This window comes from Lipotes vexillifer, unplaced genomic scaffold (genome assembly GCF_000442215.2).
Source record: "Lipotes vexillifer unplaced genomic scaffold, Lipotes_vexillifer_v1.1 scaffold456, whole genome shotgun sequence".
Lineage (NCBI taxonomy): Eukaryota > Metazoa > Chordata > Mammalia > Artiodactyla > Lipotidae > Lipotes > Lipotes vexillifer.
In genome coordinates, this window is record NW_006789438.1 from 541,685 (window position 1) to 560,793 (window position 19,109).

The window sequence follows — 19,109 nt, forward strand, 5'->3', positions numbered from 1 at the left end:
CAGGAATGGCAGGTTAGATTTCCTGGTAGCTCAAATACAGGTCCTTCAGATCAGCCTCAGTGGCCACAGCTGGACTGATTTAGAAGATGAATCCATCCTTGAACCAGGCTGATCATAGTCAGAAGTTTGGGATAGCCACTGGGCTTAAGACAATAAGAACCCAGTTCTGCAGCCGAATGCAAGTTACCATGCAAACTATATAGTTGGGAAACAGGAACCTGCTTAACAAAGGGACAGCATGAGAATAGATTCTGGGGAAGTAACTGCAAATAGTCCCCCTTCCCCATGCTTTTGTCTTCAGTACCCACTTCTGAAAGACACTGGCACCCTATTGCAGTGCTGTGCTGGTAAGCGTTCAACAGTAGGCTTGAGGGGAGGAAAGAACCCCCTTTCTAGCATTTGCTGATTTCCATGGGGTAAATACTCTCACCATGACTGATGCCATTGAATGCAGAGTTAGAATGACATGGGCAATGACGCATCATTTTATAGCATTCCTATCATACAGATACATTAGACACAGATGACCACAAAAGCATAGAATATAGTAAACTGTAGTAAAATAATTAAGAACTGATGAGTTTTACTTATGCATTCCCTTTAATTTAGTATAATTTATTTAATTGTAAGTTTAGATAACTTAATTTTTAATAATGGTGATCGATGTTTAACAACTGACTTGCAAAATTCCTGAAAACCTAACAACTGGCTCTCATGAGCCAGTGCCAGCCAGCTCCAGCCCGCTGTAGCCTTTTGCATTAAACACTTCATTTCATTCACTTTTTATAAACATTTGTTCATACATTCTTCGTATATGCCCAATTCCATCTTGGGCTGGTCTACCAGGATCAGAGTTAAGATGGGCTTCTGAGGATTGGTCTAAAATAAATGGAGCCAGAGGAAACATCTAAACACAGACAAGCCACATAGAGGACTTTGAAGAGTAAAATCAAGAAGCACTATCTGCTGAAAGGGACAGCATTTGAGTTTAGGGCTGAAGATTAGAGACAAAGTTGAGGGACAAGAACTAGGTGAATTCAAGAATAAAAGAGGATATCAGGGGCAGGGGCCAGAGTCATATAGATGTCATGTAGATGAACACTGCTGCCCAATACCAGCTCCTTATATGCAATCCTTGCTATGCAGTACCAGCAGGTTTGGCTAGCTTAAAACTTGCTTATCCCTTATCCTTTTCAGTGCACTTTAAAATCTTGCTCCTTTGGTCCAGTTACCACTTCAGAGAAGGAAGGAGGAATTCAGGTTGGCACCCTGAGCCTAAAGACCTGTAGGAATTCTTAAGCTCTGTGACTTACCCCTGACAGGTTTTTTTGTGATCCTCTGACTGTTTCTGATTATGGTAATAGTAGAACTTTTATAGAAAAGGGACTTGTATGCATTAAGTATAAGAAAGGTTGGGGAGATTAGGTTCCACTGTATAGTCTTTTAAACTATATTTGGTTTCTAACCCAAAAGGAGCCTCTGGGAAGTGGAGGCTCCCAAAATCCCCCCAAAATTGTCAGGCTGAATTCATCCCTGGACCATGTCAAAGGAGATAAATGAACAAAGGGAATTAGCCTGGGCAAGAATAGGGGTCCTGGGGTGGGAGAAGAGGGGAAAAATAAAGGGGGGAAGATGAGGACACAATATTTAGCACTCTGGGGATTATGTGATCAATTAACATGTCAGTAGCTTTTATTGGGCAGCCATTGTTTACAAAGGGTGGGAAGGAGAGAGGAATAGAAATGGATGAGAAAGAAAGAAAAGAGAGAAGTACGGAATGAGGAAGGTAGCAAGGAAGGAAGGAAGAAAAGACAGAAGGAAGAAAATAAGGAAGAGAGTGGAATGCATTTTGATTTTCTAGTCAACTATTTGTCACATTAACTCAGTGAAATGGTCATTATTATTTACTTTAAGAACATTGGTTAGGGGCAGAGGAGAGTTAATTAACAAGAAGAGTCACACAAAGTTCCCATCAAAATTAGGCAATAGGGCTTCCCTGGTGGGGCAGTGGTTAAGAATCCGCCTGTCAGTGCAGGGGACACGGGTTTGAGCCCTGGCCCGGGAAGATCCCACATACCGTGGAGAAACTAAGCCTGTGCACCACAACTACTGAGCCTGTGCTCTAGAGCCCACGTGCCACAACTACTGAAGCCCACATGCCTAGAGCCCAGGCTCCGCAACAAGAGAAGCCACCGCAATGAGAAGCCTGCGCACCACAACGAAGAGTAGCCCCCACTTGCTGCAGCTAGAGAAAGCCTGCGCGCAGCAACAAAGACCCAGTGCGGCCAAAAATAAATAATAAAATAAAATAAATAAATTTATTAAAAAATAGGCAATAAACTCACCTATGAAATCATAATTAGAATGGTTACAAGGAAATAAGTATAATGTGTGAAGAGAGTGATTAGTTCTCCCATCTTTCTCTATTAGTCAGAATAGGCATGATATGCTTTGGTAACAAACATCACTAAATGTTAGCACCAAATTCAAGTCTTCTGCAGCTCAAGGTGACTCAGTAACTCTCCTCTATGTGGTAACTCTACCTGACCATTTACAACATGAGACCTCCCTGGTTAACGTGGCAGAGGAAGAGGGCTCCAGAGAGACACGTGCTGCACTTAAATGCATTGGCTCAGAAGTGACACGTGTCACTTTGCACACTGCCTATTGGCCAGTGACATGACCCTGCCTTGGTGCAAAGGGAAGGGGAGTCTAATTCTTTCATGTGCCCAGAAGGAGAGGAAAACCAGATGTGGAAGAACACTAGGTATCTCTACCACACTTTCCAGAAAAAAAAGCTGTTAGAAATATTGTAGTAGTGCCAAACAGGAAATGAGGATGTAGGTTGTGAAATAGATTCTACGATAATGCAAATATTTCTTATTTGCAGCTAGGTTAGAAAATACTCTCAAAGAAAAGACTATAAGCACTTCTTTTATTGTCACTACCAGATTCAAGGAGTCTGTGATCCTATCCATCCATTTCACCCATCAACACAGTCTATGCTAATCATAGAGGAAAGAGCTAGGGAGAGTCAGAGAGGTGGAGTAGGAGAGTCTGAAGGAAGGGAGGGAGGTCAAGAGTATGAGGAGGGTTTCCAGGAAGGTACAGGAGGAAAGCATGGTATCAGGTAGAGGACCACCCTTAACTGAAGGGGATTCTGAGGACACAGGTACAAGAAATAATGCATATGGTGGTGGGGAAGGGAGGGGATGGAGGGGGGCAGTTAAATTCTCAGGGAGGAGACACATCACTGAAAATAAGAGCTGGGGGTCCAGAGGAGAGAAGGAGAGTGCTACTAAGAGGCTTGAGCCAGGGATCAAATAGTGTCTGTCTGTGCAGCACCATGCCATGTAAGCTAAGCACATTATAAGGATTCAGAGTCACTTGGGAGGGATTTTATCCACCATTGTAGATGCCTGAATGGCGTCCCACTGCACTTTGACTGAAATTCAGCTTCCTTAGTTAGCCTACCAGGTCTTGCTCTGTCTGGTCCCAGCTTCTCAGTTTCCACCTTCTGCAATGCCCCACTTTGTTCACTATGCTTACGCCATATGGGATTCTTGTTCAAATTTGTTCTCATCTCAAAGTCTTTACTCATTCTGTTTTCCCTGCCTAGAACCCTCTTACCCAACTCCTGTCCTGGTTCATGCCTACTCTCTCATGTCTTAACTGTAATGCCATTTCCTCTAAAAGTCTCTCCTTGATTTCCAGATTTTACTTAGTTCTCCTGAGCATTCCCTATCATACCACCCTGTTCTTTTCCTCATGGCATTTCCCACTATTTATAATTGTACTTTATGTATTTATTTGTTCTAGGTTTGTCAGTCCAGCTCAACTTACAGCATATGAAGATAGGAGCTATGTTCACTTCTCTCTCCCCAGTGCCTGGCACAGTGCCTGAATCATAGGAGGTGCTTAATGAGTTTTCGTCAGCAAACCCTAGGTTAAGTTGCTCACTTCCTATTTAGTGTTTGACACAATGTTTTTGTAGTATTTCAGAGGTACTTTTTCTTTGTTTTTTTGTAATGTGTATTGCATTGCATTGGGTTTCTGTTAAACTGGTCTATCTCCCCTACTTAACTGTGAGTTCCCAAGTGTAAGGATGTGTTTTATTTACCTTTATTTTCTCTGTGATTAGCACAGAGCCAAGCGTATAGCAAGGACCAAATATTTGTTAGTTGTTATGATAGCTAAACTGTAGAATTTAAGGAATTCTATTATTTAATGATGGTCAGATAATCCATCTTATTTGAGCACATGTTTTATCCAGCCAACAGTCAGCCAGTGATGTCTCACACTTAATCTGGATGATCCTGGCAGGAGAGAAGGGAAGAGCCCTATGCATTCCAATATTCAGAACATTCAGAAGGGAGTGTCACGCAGAAGTGTGGCTTTTGACCCACTCTAAGTAAACTATGCAGCAGTCTGTACATGTGATCCTAGTGTTCTGGTCTATAAGCTTCAGAAGCATCAGACCACCCTGCAGGATAGTTTGTTATTTGCCTGGTAAAGATTTTCTCTTTTCTGCTGTTGAAAGCACATGCCTGGGTTGTGATTGAACCAGGTTGGAGAAGAATCTGGCCTTGTTTATTTCCCCTCTTTAAGCAATGTTTTTATTTTTCCTTATTTTAATTCTCAGGTCCGGTAGAATCGGGGGAGATGAGAAAAGGTAGAGACAGCGTATGAGAGAGTAAATTTATTGGTCTCACTTCAGTTCTGCAGGCACTTTGTTCAGCAGCCCACATGGGGAAACAGGAGGAGTAGATGCAGGTCTACACTCTGTGGAGGTTGTGGGAAACATGGATGCAAAGAGTCTGCAAATTGAAGTGTACAGTGAGGATCACAAGAGTGTCCCACAAAGACTGTGATGATATTAGGGAGTTGAATCTCACATCTGATTGGGAACAGGACAAGTGTCATGGAATTTTTAAGCCAAGAGCCACTGACTGAGGTTACCGAGGAGCAAAGGGGCTGAGTCAGTCCCCTTATTTAAGGCACTCTGCTGTTTCTGGTCTCAATAAAACTTACAAAGGAGCCCATGAAATGGCCAAAGAGGTGCCCCTCAGAAATCAGCCTGGGCAGGGAATGGAGCGTTGTGGCAGGGTTAGTATTCACATTTTTCTTTCTTTTCTTTGTTAGAAAAGAGGAATATCTTCCACACTTGCATTTCTTTGTTCTTGGCTGCCTTTTCTTTTTCAAGATATTGAGGACTTTTAAAATGTCCTGCAGTGAACAAGTCCTTGATTATGCTTTGAATCCAAGTTCAAATCTAATTTTTAATTCTAAAGAAATGCAGTTGGAAGAGGATGATAGAGGCTATTTTGAAGGTGAGTCAAAAACGGGCTTGTCATGATTGCCTTTAGGAGAAGAAGTCTGAATAGACTTCACAAAGCTTATTTCCAGACTCTAGCTCCAGGCTGGACATGATTTACTCCACTTCTTATTTTGCAGCTTTGTTTATGCCGCCTAATGTATACCCACACTTTGTTTCTCATATTTTTCACCTACTCCTCATTGGGTCCTTATCGCTAATGACCCCAAATGTCAAACAGATGGAGGGAGAAGAGCCAGCTCATCTAGACGTTTGTCATATAACAAGTCACTTAAATATGCCTGTTAGGTATTGAATCTTAATTTAGGGCATGTGGTTGTTTGAAACTGGGATGCTCTTCAATCTGATCATGTTCAGAGTAGGTGCTCAGCAAATATTTGTTGATAGAAGTATTAAACAAATGATCATGAGATAAGCGAGCCTACCAATTTAATAATGACCATATGTTTTGAACTATGGCTGTAAGAGGACTCAATGGTACAGATTTGAGACACAATTCATTAGTGTGGTTAAGACTCTTCAACAGAATTTACATAACATGTAGCTAAAGATTATTTAGACTGGGCAAACATTCTCATTTACTGATGAACTTTTTCTGCAAAATTTTGTTTACCACAAACAACTCTTGATTTGTTGGGAGTGAGTCTGAGTCACAGCTTATCTTATCTTTAGCATGCTATTGCAGCTCTGTAATGATCAGCAAATAAAACAATGTAAGGAGCTATAAAAGGAAACTATGATATATTTGGTTACATAAAAAAGTGTATGTAAAAATCATTATATAGTTGATAAGGAGCTAATATCCAAAACATATAAATAACTCATACAACTCAATAGCAAAAAAGTAAACAACCTGATTAAAAAATGGGCAGATCTAAATAGACATTTTTCTAAAGAAGACATATAAAGTGGTCAACAGGTACATGAAAAGATACTCTACATCCTTAATCATCAGAAAAATGCAAATCAAAACCATAATGAGATATCATCTCACACCTGTTAGAATGACTATCATTAAGAAGACTAGAAATAACAAGTGTTGGGCAAGGATGTGGAGAAAGGAGAAAACTTGTGGGCTGTTAGTAGGAATGTAAATTGGTGTAGCCACTGTGGAAAACAGTATGGAGGTTCCTCAAAAAATTAAAAATAGGACTCCCATATGATCCAGCAATTCCACTTCTGGGTATTTATCCAAAGAAAGCAAAAACACTAATTTGAAAAGATATATGCACCCACATATTCATTGCAGCAGTATTTACAACAGCCAAGATATGGAGACTAAGAGTCCATTAATGGATAAATGAATAAAGAAATTGTGATATGCACATACAATGGAATATTATTCAGCCACAAAAAGAATGAAATTTTGCCACTAACAGCAACATGGATGGACCTTGAGGGCATTATACTAAGTGAAATAAGTCAGAGAAAAATATGCTCTCTCTTATATGTGGAATGTAAAAAAAATTTTTTTTAATTAAAACAACTAAGCTCATAGAATAGATTGGTGGTTGCCAGAGGCAGAGGGTGGTGGGTGGAAGAAATGAACGAACTGCTGTTGTTGTTTTTAGTTTAAATAAATTGAATTAAAATTTATTATAGTTGTAATTAAATAAATTGGGACAACATTTACAACACATTTTGATAAGAAATGCTTAATATTCTTCGTGTGTGTTGTGTTCATAGAACTCAGTAAGAAAAACACTGTAACACAAGAAGATAAATGAGCAAGTGATATGAATAGGCAGTTTTCAGTAGAGAAAATTATAGACCTATTTAACATATAAAGTATGCAACCTTGCAAGTAATGAAAAGCCAAAAATTAAAATAACAATGAAATAATGTTTGTCTTAATACCTTAGTATAAAATAATTATAGTTCTTAATGCTTTAATGTCACAGAAAAACAAGTATACTCACATACTGAAAGTGGGATATTAACGGGTTTGACTTTTCTGTAAAGCAATATAGTTATTTGTATCAGGAGATTCAAAAGTTTTCATATCCTTGGACCTAGTAATTTTGTTCTTAGAATATATATCAGCAACATAAACAGAAATGCACAGAGAGATTTATGAGCAAAGATGTTCATCGCTGCATTGTGTCCAAGAATAGACACCTAGAAACAAGCAAGACATCCAAAGAGAGAAAAAGTTAAATACATGGTACACCATATGTTGGAACTATTTTGCCTTTTCTGAAAAGTAAATTTAAAGATTTTTTAATTAAATGGGAAACAATCATGATACCATACTATATTTATATATTTATATAGAGTATGGTATCATGATTTTTTCCCATTTTATCAAAATGTTTAATAAGGAAAACAACAACAAAAGGAACAACACAAAGCCAGATGGTGATATGACGAAAGGTGGCATGTTTATTTCTATGGAGGGATTGTAGGCAATGCTATGTTCTTCTTTAATTTGGTGTGCTTTCTTCACATTTTCTACAATAGGAGATAGTGTGAATTTTGGGAAGAAATACAGAAACAAAGAAAGGAAAAAAGAATATAGAGGTAGAAAAACTTGAGCTGCATTCTGAAAGCACTTGCCTCCTGGAGCTCCTGACTTCTCATTCTTTAGGCAGAAGGCTTCCCTGACATCCTCATCCTGGGTCTGCAGCCTGCAGACTCTCCCATGCATTTGACTCCTAAACCACTTGGCTCTGGAGCCAGATACCCAAGCCCTGTGGATTCGGGAGCCTCTGGTAGATTCATTCCACTGTCAAAATAAAACACAGCATGTTCCATTACTGTAGACTTTGAGGTTAAATTCCTAAATTTTCATGGATTGGAATTTTTGTTGGGCTGGAGGGCAAGGTGAGGGAAGATGCAATTCCTGTGTGTTGTAGAGTGTTATTTTGTGATAAAGCCTCTCTACGCTAGGCTAGATGAAGAGCTTCTAACCACAAATCTTAAAATCCAGTAATTAGAGTCAAGGTAAATAATCCAAGAACTGGATTTTCTTTTCTTTCTCACTTTCTGGTCTTTTGAATATTTATTAAGACTGCTGCTTTCCAGATTTTTCCTCACACCATTACCTAAATGGAAGGGATTTCTGCTAGGTAGCTTCATAGCCTAATTTGTATCCTGTAATGTACACGAGAAAATGTTAAAATCCATAATGTTATATACCATATATTTTTTTCTCTTTCATTTCTTTTGATATAAATGAAGGTTTCTTTCAGGAATGTTTAAGCCAAGTTTGAAGGTGTGTAGCTGTCTAGAAAATGTGGTGTTGTAAAGAAAATGGGGGAAAAAGTTATAATTTCTCATTTTCAAATTTGAAAAATAAAGAGAACATGTTTTAACGAAATTTAACAGCAAAATTTGTCTTGGTTTTAACATTAATTATGGAAAATACCCTTTGAAGCTTTTTATTTTTCAATGTTGTGAAATAAAAAAAGAAAGTTTGGATTTTAAGAAAGTTTAAAAATAAAGTGTGTACTGCCAGGGAGGTCTGTCAAGTATCCAAGTAACTGATGATGTTTAGAAAGACTCTTAACAGTATAAAAAGATAGAGCATCCTTTTTCCTTTCCCCTAAGTAGACTAGTGTCTGGTACAAACTGACAGCAAATTATAATTTATGAATAGTGGAAAGACTTGTGACTTATAATAACCCTGTTGTGACAGCACAGTAATATAATAGGGCTGATGATGTTTAATACAGAGAGAACACAAAATAAAAACATTCTCAGGGCTTCCCTGGTGGGGCAGTGGTTGGGAATCTGCCTATTAATGCAGGGGACATGGGTTCGAGCCCTGGTCTGGGAGGATCCCACATGCTGCGGAGCAGCTGAGCCCGTGCACCACAACTACTGAGCCTGCACTCTACAGCCCGTGCTCCACGGCAGGAGAGGCCACCGCAATGAGAGGCCCGCGCACCACAATGAAGAGTGTCCCCTCTCACCGCAGCTGGAGGAAGCCCGAGCGCAGCAACAAAGACCCAACTCAGCCAATAAATAAATAAATAAATAAAAAATGTTCTCATTGTTTTCTTAGAGATTTTTATTAGCATTAAGGATACTGAGCCACTTCACTATGGGGTATGTCACTGGAGTGCATGTATGTTTGGGTAAGATGAGAAAGAGGCTTTCTGCCTAGGAAAAGCCATCTTCCTTTTTTCTCCTCCCAAGTGGTTTATTGATAATGGCTTTATCTCAAAAGCAGGAGCCAAGGAAAAGGACAAAATGATCCCCAGAGAAGAAAAATATTCCTGTTAGGAATTACAGAAACAAGTTTAAAAATAACTAAAAGTGATTTGTCATTAAAAATTTGCTTTCCACTTGTAGAATGATTTTAAAAAATTTTTAAATTTTCAATTAGAGGAAAATATTTCTTATTTTTAACCTCTCGGGCCCTCCTTGGCTCAGGTATGAGTGCATTCCAAAGCTGCTTGAAGAGAAGGGATTAGCTTTGGAACGGCTAATTCACTGTGGTTTGTATCTGTGGAGGTCCAACAGCTGACAGGAAAGAGAAAAAGTAAGCACTCAAATGTTAAGCCTATATGAAACCAAACATTAGGCTATTGGATACATTTAGATTTTGGATGCTTGGTAATATGTAGGCAAAATACTTCTGTGTTTTGCTCTTACTCTAGATATTTTAATATATTGGGAATCTGGACTTAGAATCCTAAACATGTAGAGATTTATAGATATTTTAATTTGAGGAAGAAAGACTGTTGATTGAAAAATGCCAATGTGATATAAAAAAATATCACATTGATCTGTGCTTCTGGCCAAGATGGTATAAGAGAGTTTGAATGTATCCTCCAACTTGAAAATAACTAAAACACCAGACATAATACATTAAATAGCAGTTTTCAAGACATTGGGCAATGGAGGAGAGTGACCAAACTCTCAATGGAGAGAGAGGAAACCAAACAAGAGCAGGGATTGAAACCAAGGTGGGCCTTGAAGTCCAGGGAGGCTAGGTTGGCTAGAGTTCACAGAGTAGAGTCATGGAGAAGATAGAACTGTATGCAGTAGGAGCACCAGAAATATGTAGAGGATCTCCTTGGAGTCTTCAGTGGAGTGTTAATAAGCACAGGCATGTGAGAAAACCACCAGGAGTGGAGAAAGAACCATCCAAAAGAATTAGAGGGCATAATCTCTACAGCTCACACAGGGCTGGAAAGAGGTCCAGTTCCATCCAGGTAGAGTAGAACATTTCATAATTCACTGAATGTTGGGTAGATTACTCAAGAGAATTTTGCCTCAGTAGTGGGGAAATGTTAGTCATATCCTAAATGCTGCTCTGTAGGCTAAGAAAGCTCACAAACCAAACCTCTAAAGATCAAAACTGTTTGCAGATAACACACCCATACCAGAACAAAACTCAAGAATATTCATAAGAACATAAAAATAGACAACACCCAACAAGGTAAAACTACTCATGTTTGCATTAATTAAAAGTTACTGGGGGGCTTCCCTGGTGGCGCAGTGGTTGGGAGTCCGCCTGCCGATGCAGGGGACATGGGTTCGTGCCCCGGTCCGGGAAGAACCCACATGCTGTGGAGTGGCCGGGCCCGTGAGCCATGGCCGCTGAGCCTGCGCGTCCGGAGCCTGTGCTCCGCAATGGGAGAGACCACAACAGTGAGAGGCCCGTGTACTGCAAAAGAAAAAAAAAAAAAAAAAAAAAAAATTACTGGGTATACAAATTTACCAGGCACTTCTCATCTAGGGAAACAGAACCCATGATGAGGAGGAAAATCAATCACAACTGACCCAGAAATGGGACCAATAATTGAATTAGTAGACAAGGACATGAAAACAGGTATATAACTGCTTTCCATTTATTCAAAAAGCTAGAGAAAATGCTGATGATATTAAGGAGAGATGTAGAAAGTATAAAAAAGAACCAAATCACTTATAGATATGAAAATTAAAACATCTGAGGTGTAAAAAAACCAGAGTGGATTAAAGGTAGATAACACATGCAGGAAAAAAGATTAGCAAGCTTGAAGACATAAAAAGTCCAAAATATAAGTGTATTTATATATTTATAAAAATATATAAATAAAAAACAGAAATACAAAAGATTAAAAAAGTATGAAGATAGGGCTTCCCTGGTGGCGCAGTGGTTGGGGGTCCGCCTGCCGATGCAGGGGACGCGGGTTCGTGCCCCGGTCCGGGAGGATCCCACATGCCGTGGAGCGGCTGGGCCCGTGGGCCATGGCCGCTGAGCCTGCGCATCCGGAGCCTGTGCTCCGCAACGGGAGAGGCCACAGCAGTGAGAGGCCCGTGTACCGCAAAAATAAATAAATAAATAAAATTAAAAAAAAAGAAAAAGTATGAAGACAGCGTCAGTGAGCTGTGGGATGCCTTGGATCAGACTTATGCATATGTAATTGCAGTTCCTGCAGGAGAAGCGGGGGAATAAATGAAAGAGTATTTGAAGATATAATGGCCAATATTTTTCCAAATTTGCTGAAAACTATAAACCCACAGATCCAAAAAGCTCAAGAAAGCCAATAAAAGAATCATGAACCAAACTGCTTAAAACGAGTGATAAAGACAAAATGTAAAAGTCAGCTAGAGAAAAAAGGACAAATTTTGAACAGAGGAACCAAGATGTGGATAGCAACAAATTTCCCTTGTAAATAATGCAACCTAGAAGAGAGTAGAGCAACATCTTTAAAGTACTGAAAACAAAACAAAACAAAACACAAAAACCAAACCAAAACAAAAATAACCCCAAACCAAAACAAAAATAACCCCAACAAAGAATTCTTATCCAGCACAAATACGTTTCAAAATAAAGTCATGGAAGAGGCAGCCTGGACATAGATAGGATCACTCTTGCTAGGATGGTATAAGTCATTGGACTTACAAATATACCACATGGTAAATCCGGCAGTAGGATGTTGCTAGAGTGAGATGCCAGACATGGTAAGGACACTAGAAGCTGTAGTCAGCATAAGATTGACCATTTGCCTAAGCATCCTTACTCTCTCTTTGTATGCTACAGTAGCATGCAAAATTCTGAGGGTCTTTCTGTCTTCCAGTACCTCTAGATGCAACTACCATACCTACCACCATATCTACTACAGCTCTTTGCAAGTGTGGGGTATTTCTTTAAGATGCTTATCATTTTTCTGGGCTGCACCCAAGAAAAAAATATTCAGGAATTTTCTACTTTGGGGTTTATGTTTTTATTAGGAGTTCTATTGTTTTCCTCTATTCCCATCCCAGGGCTCTGTTCTTGGAGTGGTAAAGGTGTAGGTGTACCACATTCTGCCTAACTCTTTCACTTGCTTTGAAAAATTTCTGTCTATCTCCTCCAGCCCTTAGAAGTTCTATGTACTCTCTCTGCAGTAGGAAATTCTGGCTAGCTAATTATGCCTGCAAATCTTTTGTTTATGCCAGGATTCAAACTGCTAGGAGCTTAAATTCACGAATTAATTTCTTTATGTTTATTAGCATCTCTCCCATTGCAACCCTTCACAAATAGAGTCTAGGGGACAAATACCTCACACACTCAAGTTATCAGCCCATTAGTTTTGCCAATATTTTCTCCTGTCATATTGCTTATGTTTAACTTTCTGTTACTCTGTTATTAGCCAGCTGAGAGTCTGAATGCTACTGTGTATGTGTGTGTGTGTGTGTGTGTGTGTGTGTGTGTGTGTGTGTGTGTTGTGCATGGGTGCACACCTACAATGAGTAACTGAAGGGGAAGGAGGGTAACACTCAAGACAAATTTATATGATGGGCAATCTTTCTCAAGGGCTGTCCCTGGTTATGACCTTCAGAACCCTCTCTAGTGCTTTCCATGGTCTAGAGACTATTATTCATGTTGGGTGATCACAGTCCTGGCAGGAAGTTCACTGGGGAAATATCTATTGAATCACTTTTTGGGCTAAACAGACAAATCAGTCAAAAATGTTAACCTAAGTGTTAACAGCATGCATCTGAGCCTTGCAGAAATATTACCAAAAGCTCCCCAGGAGAAAAGTCACAGATTACCAAACAGTACTTGAGATGAAAAAAATAAGTAAATGGCCGAATTTTTAATACAGTTTTTATTTATGTTATCATGAGGCTCTTTGTTGTTGTTGTTGTGGCTGCGTGGCATATGGGAACTTAGTTCCTTAGCTCCCCGACCAGGGATCGAACCTGTACCCCCTGTACTGGAAGCACAGAGTCCTAACCAATGGACTGCCAGGGAAGTCCCTGAATTTTTAATTTTGTCTAATTGCTTGGTCATTGTTTTACATGTTGTAAATTGGACCCTGATAGGTATAGTGCAACACTGAAAGTGTAAAGTGGCTATTTTTCTATCAATAAATATTTTTGGGAGAAATGTTGCTAACATTATGGAGAGATAGCTATACATACTGTAGTAGCTAATCCTTTCCATATTTCATCCATTCCAAGATGTTATCAACTTTGAGATGCCTTATTGTTTTGTGTACCAAAAGAAAAAAATGCTGTCTATTACACTATAACATAATGCTATTGTAGAATTTTTTAAAAAATTTTTATTGAAAGAGCCCTTTTAGACTTATGTAAACATAGACCTTAATCATTTATCACTTTTGGGCATATCCATTAAAAGGAAAATATAAGAGAAATTAATTTGTCCTTCCTCCCTACCTCTTCCTTTTTTTCCCTTCCTTCTTTTTGTCTTCATTGATCATATATCTCTGGAATTTAAATTCAAAGTTAGAAGGAGATTTTTCATGAATTCTTCTTTAATGCCTTATCACTTGTCCTGTGTAAAATAAGAATTGGTCTTATCAGCCTCTCATTTCTTTAAGATTCCTTTATCTCTTTCAGATATCAATTTCTCCTGTCTTTAGTTCTGTTGCTTGTTGTGTGATAGACAATCTTTTTGTAGATATACAGGAAAGAAAATATTAACAGCTTCATTTACTTGTGGGTATTTTACCTTCTTAGGTCCTGTTAAACACTTGATTGTTGCTTTGCAAGAAAATATGGAATTTTGGTGATTTCTCAACAATGATATTTGTGTACGTAATATATCAATACTCAAATATCTCAATGTCCCAAACGTCTCAATACTCTTTTCCTGTGATCTCGAAGATACATAATAACTTTTGTTTCAACATGGAATCATAGCATAATCTTTTAAAAGACATTTAAAATGCCAATTACACTTAGCACATATGGAAACAGCTATGCACATACAATTGTGCATAATTGTGTACAACTGCAACAATTGTGCAAAAGTGACAAAGGTGTACTCATCTGTTATTGAAATCATGCAAGCACAGAGAATGACACTTACCTCATGAATTCTACCTGGCCAACAGTGATTATAAACTATCTTGTTTGGGATTGGTCTCTGCCTATCCATAATGATACTATCGTTACTGGAATAGGGCCCCTTTCAGGGCCTGAGAGTTTGCTCTTGTCTAACCCTCGGTATTGAATTGTCCAAGGAGACACATGTGGTGACAGAGCAAAAGATTTTATTGGGAAGGGGGGCCCTGACAGAGAGAAGCAGGGTAAGGGAACCCAGGAGAGCTGCTCTGCCACATGGCTCGCAGGCTCATGTTTTAAGGTCATGGGGTTAGCTTTCCGGGTTGTCTCTGGCCAGTCATCTTGCTTGTGTCATATTTGGTCGGACTCAGATCCCTCCTGGTGACGCATGCATCTCTCTGCCAAGATTCTAGTGCAAGAGCTTCTGGGAGGTTGGCCCATATTATGGGCTGGCATCTCCTCCCTCCTTTCAACCCCACACAAATTCTCTCATGGCGCCAGCACTGTGTTCCTTATGGGACCTCCTGTTGTGAGGTAACTCATACGAGCCATTGTTATCGTGTCTGGCCAAAGCGGGAGGTTTTGATCAATGGTTCCCTAATGCTATCAGCTAAAAATGCCTGGGAGTACACACCTACCATAAGAGATTACTTGTGGTGAGGCTCCACAGACATTTCACTAACCAGACCCAGTGTATGGTTGGCCTGACCCTTGTGATTCTTACTATGATTGCAAGACACACCTCAAAAACATCCATCAGGGAACTTTGAAAAAAACAAGGTTTATTACTCACAAGTCCTAAAGGGTACATGGTGCACCCAGGACCACACAGAAAGGTAGGTGAGCGGGGCAGAGAGAGAGTGACAGAGAGAGTGAGAGAGAGGAACTGTGGCTCTGCCTTTACTGGGATCAAGGATGGTGTGCTTAGGGTTTTGAGGTTTCCCTCTTTATTGGTGAATTTAAAACATAAGAGTGGGAATTAAAGCACAGGAAGGGAAAGGAGGGTCAGTCAGTCAGTTATCTAGGTCAACTAGGCTTTCTAAAAGGGAAGCTTCATGGGTGCAGCCGCCTGGCTCTTTATCCAGTTGTGTAGCTGGCAATGCGTTTATTATAGATGGATGTCTTTGAAATGGATGCCTTGCAATTAAAAGCTTAATGTCAGGCACTTACATTACAATCAAGAAAAGCAATTATCAGACTCTTACACTACACATCTATTAGAAAACACTTCCCAATTTCGGAGATGTTAAAATGTTACAAAAAAAGTGCATCTTAGAACCAAAAAAGTGCAACATTGATAGCATATATCATTGGCTAAGTGCTTTACATACTTTACTTAATCCTTACAAAGGGCGTAGGAAATCAGGATTATTATTTTTCATCTCTACCTTGCAGGTGAGGAAATTGAGGCTCATAAAGGTAAACAACTTGCTCAGGGTCATATAACTAGTAAATTGAGGAGCTGAGATTTTCACACAAATCTGTCTGATACAAGTACCAACACTCCTTCCCATTATTCTAACTTTCCTTTGGGGGCTGGAATGAGTGAGTCCAAAGCAGCCTCAAAGTTTGTGTGGCTCTCCAAAACCACTTTGACATTATCTTTGTTCTAAATTATCTGCTTGCTCTCAAAGTAAATTTTCTTGTATAGTTTAGAATAGGTGTGTTCACTATACATTTACAGAATGTAGGAGAGCTATTTTAATCTGTTCTGAGTATGGAATGTCCATAATATGCCAAAATTATGTAATAGGAAAAAAGAACTTTTTGAGAAAAGACTTATAATGAGAACTTATTTTTATGAAGGATGCATGGAAAATTCCAGGTATTTCTGACACCCTGGGTGTTCAATGGTGTTGTCCATTATCATTATATTAAAATATATCAAATGCTGCTTAAAAGCTACTACTTAACAGTCAACAAGTATAGACTGTTTTGTAATCAATCTTACCTTGAATATACTTTTTCTGTCTGTCCGTTATATTAAAGGCAATGAACATAGATTCCCATGCTCAAAAGAGAGTGAATTAGGCAAAGGAGAAGGGCTGAGTGAAAAGGAAAGACATATTTGGACCTCTGGTTCCTTATTGCGAAGATACTAATACAGTAGTAGGTGCATAAGGACTCTTGAGAGGATGAAATAAGAATATTTATAAAGCATTTAGCATTGCAATTAGCGCATGGTAAGCTCTCAATAATTTTAGCTATTATTATTACCCTAAATTCTAATAACAAGAATTTTTCTCTGTGAAATTCAGTAAAGCTACTGGAATTTTGAAGAAAAAAAGTGGCCCATAAACAGTTTTATTTTTCTTAAATTATCCCTTGTGCCAAAATGTTGCTCACTAATGGTCAAGCATTGTCATCATCTAGTAATTGTTACAGATACAGAATTTTAGAACCCTCCCTAGACTCACTGAAGTAGAATCTGCATTTTATCAAGGTCCTTGGTAATTGGGATACACACTGGCTTTGGAGAAGCTTAAACTCGGTGGAGGGGGGCATGACAGGTGTTCATGACTGAACAGATTTATTTTCATTCCTATTCATGCTTCAGGTTTTGGTATATTATCGGATTTGCTATCCTATTCAACTGCTCAGTTTTCCATAATTAATTTTCAGAAAAAAAGAGAACAAAACAGAGTAGCAGAATCTAGAACGGACTAAGTTGTCATCCATTTCATTGTGTCAAGTTCCAACCATGTATCATCCATATGTGTGCTTTGTCTCATTAAATCTATTTAATCCATATAACAACTATCCAAGGTAGGAATTATTATCTTCATATCACAGGAAATAAAACTGTCTCTCTGAAATGACACATGTTTTAAAAGGACACTGAGCCAATAGGTGTAAGAGCTGGATTTGAACCCAGGGTTTTTTGTGGGTTTTTTCAAAATTACATGATATTTTTTCCCTGATGCATCAGTGTGTCATTACCTCAGTTGCATTACATTTCTGCTCTGTAGTTAAGTAACCAAAGAGGTGGCTTTTCCTCTTTTCCAATAGATTGGAAACACAGTATTTCTATCTCCTCAAGAATATTTATGCTGACACATTAGTCCCCTCCCCCTCTCTTTTACTGGGTCTTAAAATTGTGCACATTTTGCAATTGAGAATTATTGAGCCAACATATGGTTTCAATTGAACAATTCCAATATATCATTGTGAAAAAAAGAGGGAAAAATAAAACACAAACTAACCTTTGTACTTTTGCAAATGTGTTTTAATAAAAATCTATAAAGTGAAAGCTCTAGAGTTAAGTGGAGACCCATTCATATTTGTTTATTTTTACCTTCCGTGTCGATCACACCTAAGAAGCAGAGAGCTTTAGGACACAGCTTTCATTCAGCTGCTTTTATGATTTCCCCGAAGTTTGGGGCACTATTTACCAGAATTTCAGACTATAGCTTACTGTGTCTGCCTATGGCCATGTGGTGGCTTAGGAGCTGCCAGCTTGAGTTGGATCTTTGTTACAGAAAGATCGTAAGGATTTCACACACTACTCTGATTTTAATGAAAGAGAGATTCATATCCCTGAGTCGTTCTTGCCTCTAAAATGCTTCAGATTAGGAATCACTGAATTTCAATTAAATTGTTGTTATCTGCACCTAAACCAGTTTGGTGAAACCTGCTGTGTTAATTTGGAGGCAATGGTTGGGGTAGGTTATGGGAGAATTCTAACTCTTCAGAAAGATTTGGCACAAAGTAGAGGAGTCTCTGCATGTGACTACAGTGAAAACAATTACTGGCATAATTTATGTAGGGATCCCAGTATTTTCATATACACTATGTCATTTCATCTTCATTATGGATCTTTTCAGGTAAATATTATTAATATAGAGGTGTGGGCAGTTCATTTCAGGGAAGTTGTGACTTGCCTTAGTCACGGTTGGTAACTGATGCTATAGATCATATATGACAGTCTTTTTGAGGCTTTGCTTGGCTTTTGTGACATCAAAGTCTCCTGGTTCTTTTCCTCTTCAAGCTGTCACACTCAATGACCTTCTCATATTCATTTTCTTCTTGTGGACTGGGCCTCCATAAATTGAGGTACCTTAAGGTATGTTCCTCTAGTGATTTTTCTCTATTTTCTTTGTAGAAGATCTCATTTCTTCACATGTCATTAAATATCATCCATATCCTGATGACTCTCAAATTTGAGCAGAAGGGATTTGTCACTTCCATTCCACGGTAGATAAAACAGTTGTGAATTCTTCATAGTCTCTCTCTCTCTCTCTCTCATACACAGGTTGGAAATAAGAACTCCAAAATGATAGCATTGCAAGATGGAAGAAGCCTGGATTCCTGAGTCACCACTGGAAGAGAACACAAGGAGACTTGTGGGACCCATGTTAGACTGAGCCATGAAGAGCAAGTAAACCCCTATTGTGTTAAGTCCTTGATATTTCAGGGTTCATTGCTACTACAACATAGTTTATCTTGACTAGGGATTGGCAAACATTTTCTGTAAAGGGTCAGATAGTAAATATTGATACTTTAGACTTTGTTAGTCAACAGGCTAAATTAAAGATATTATAGG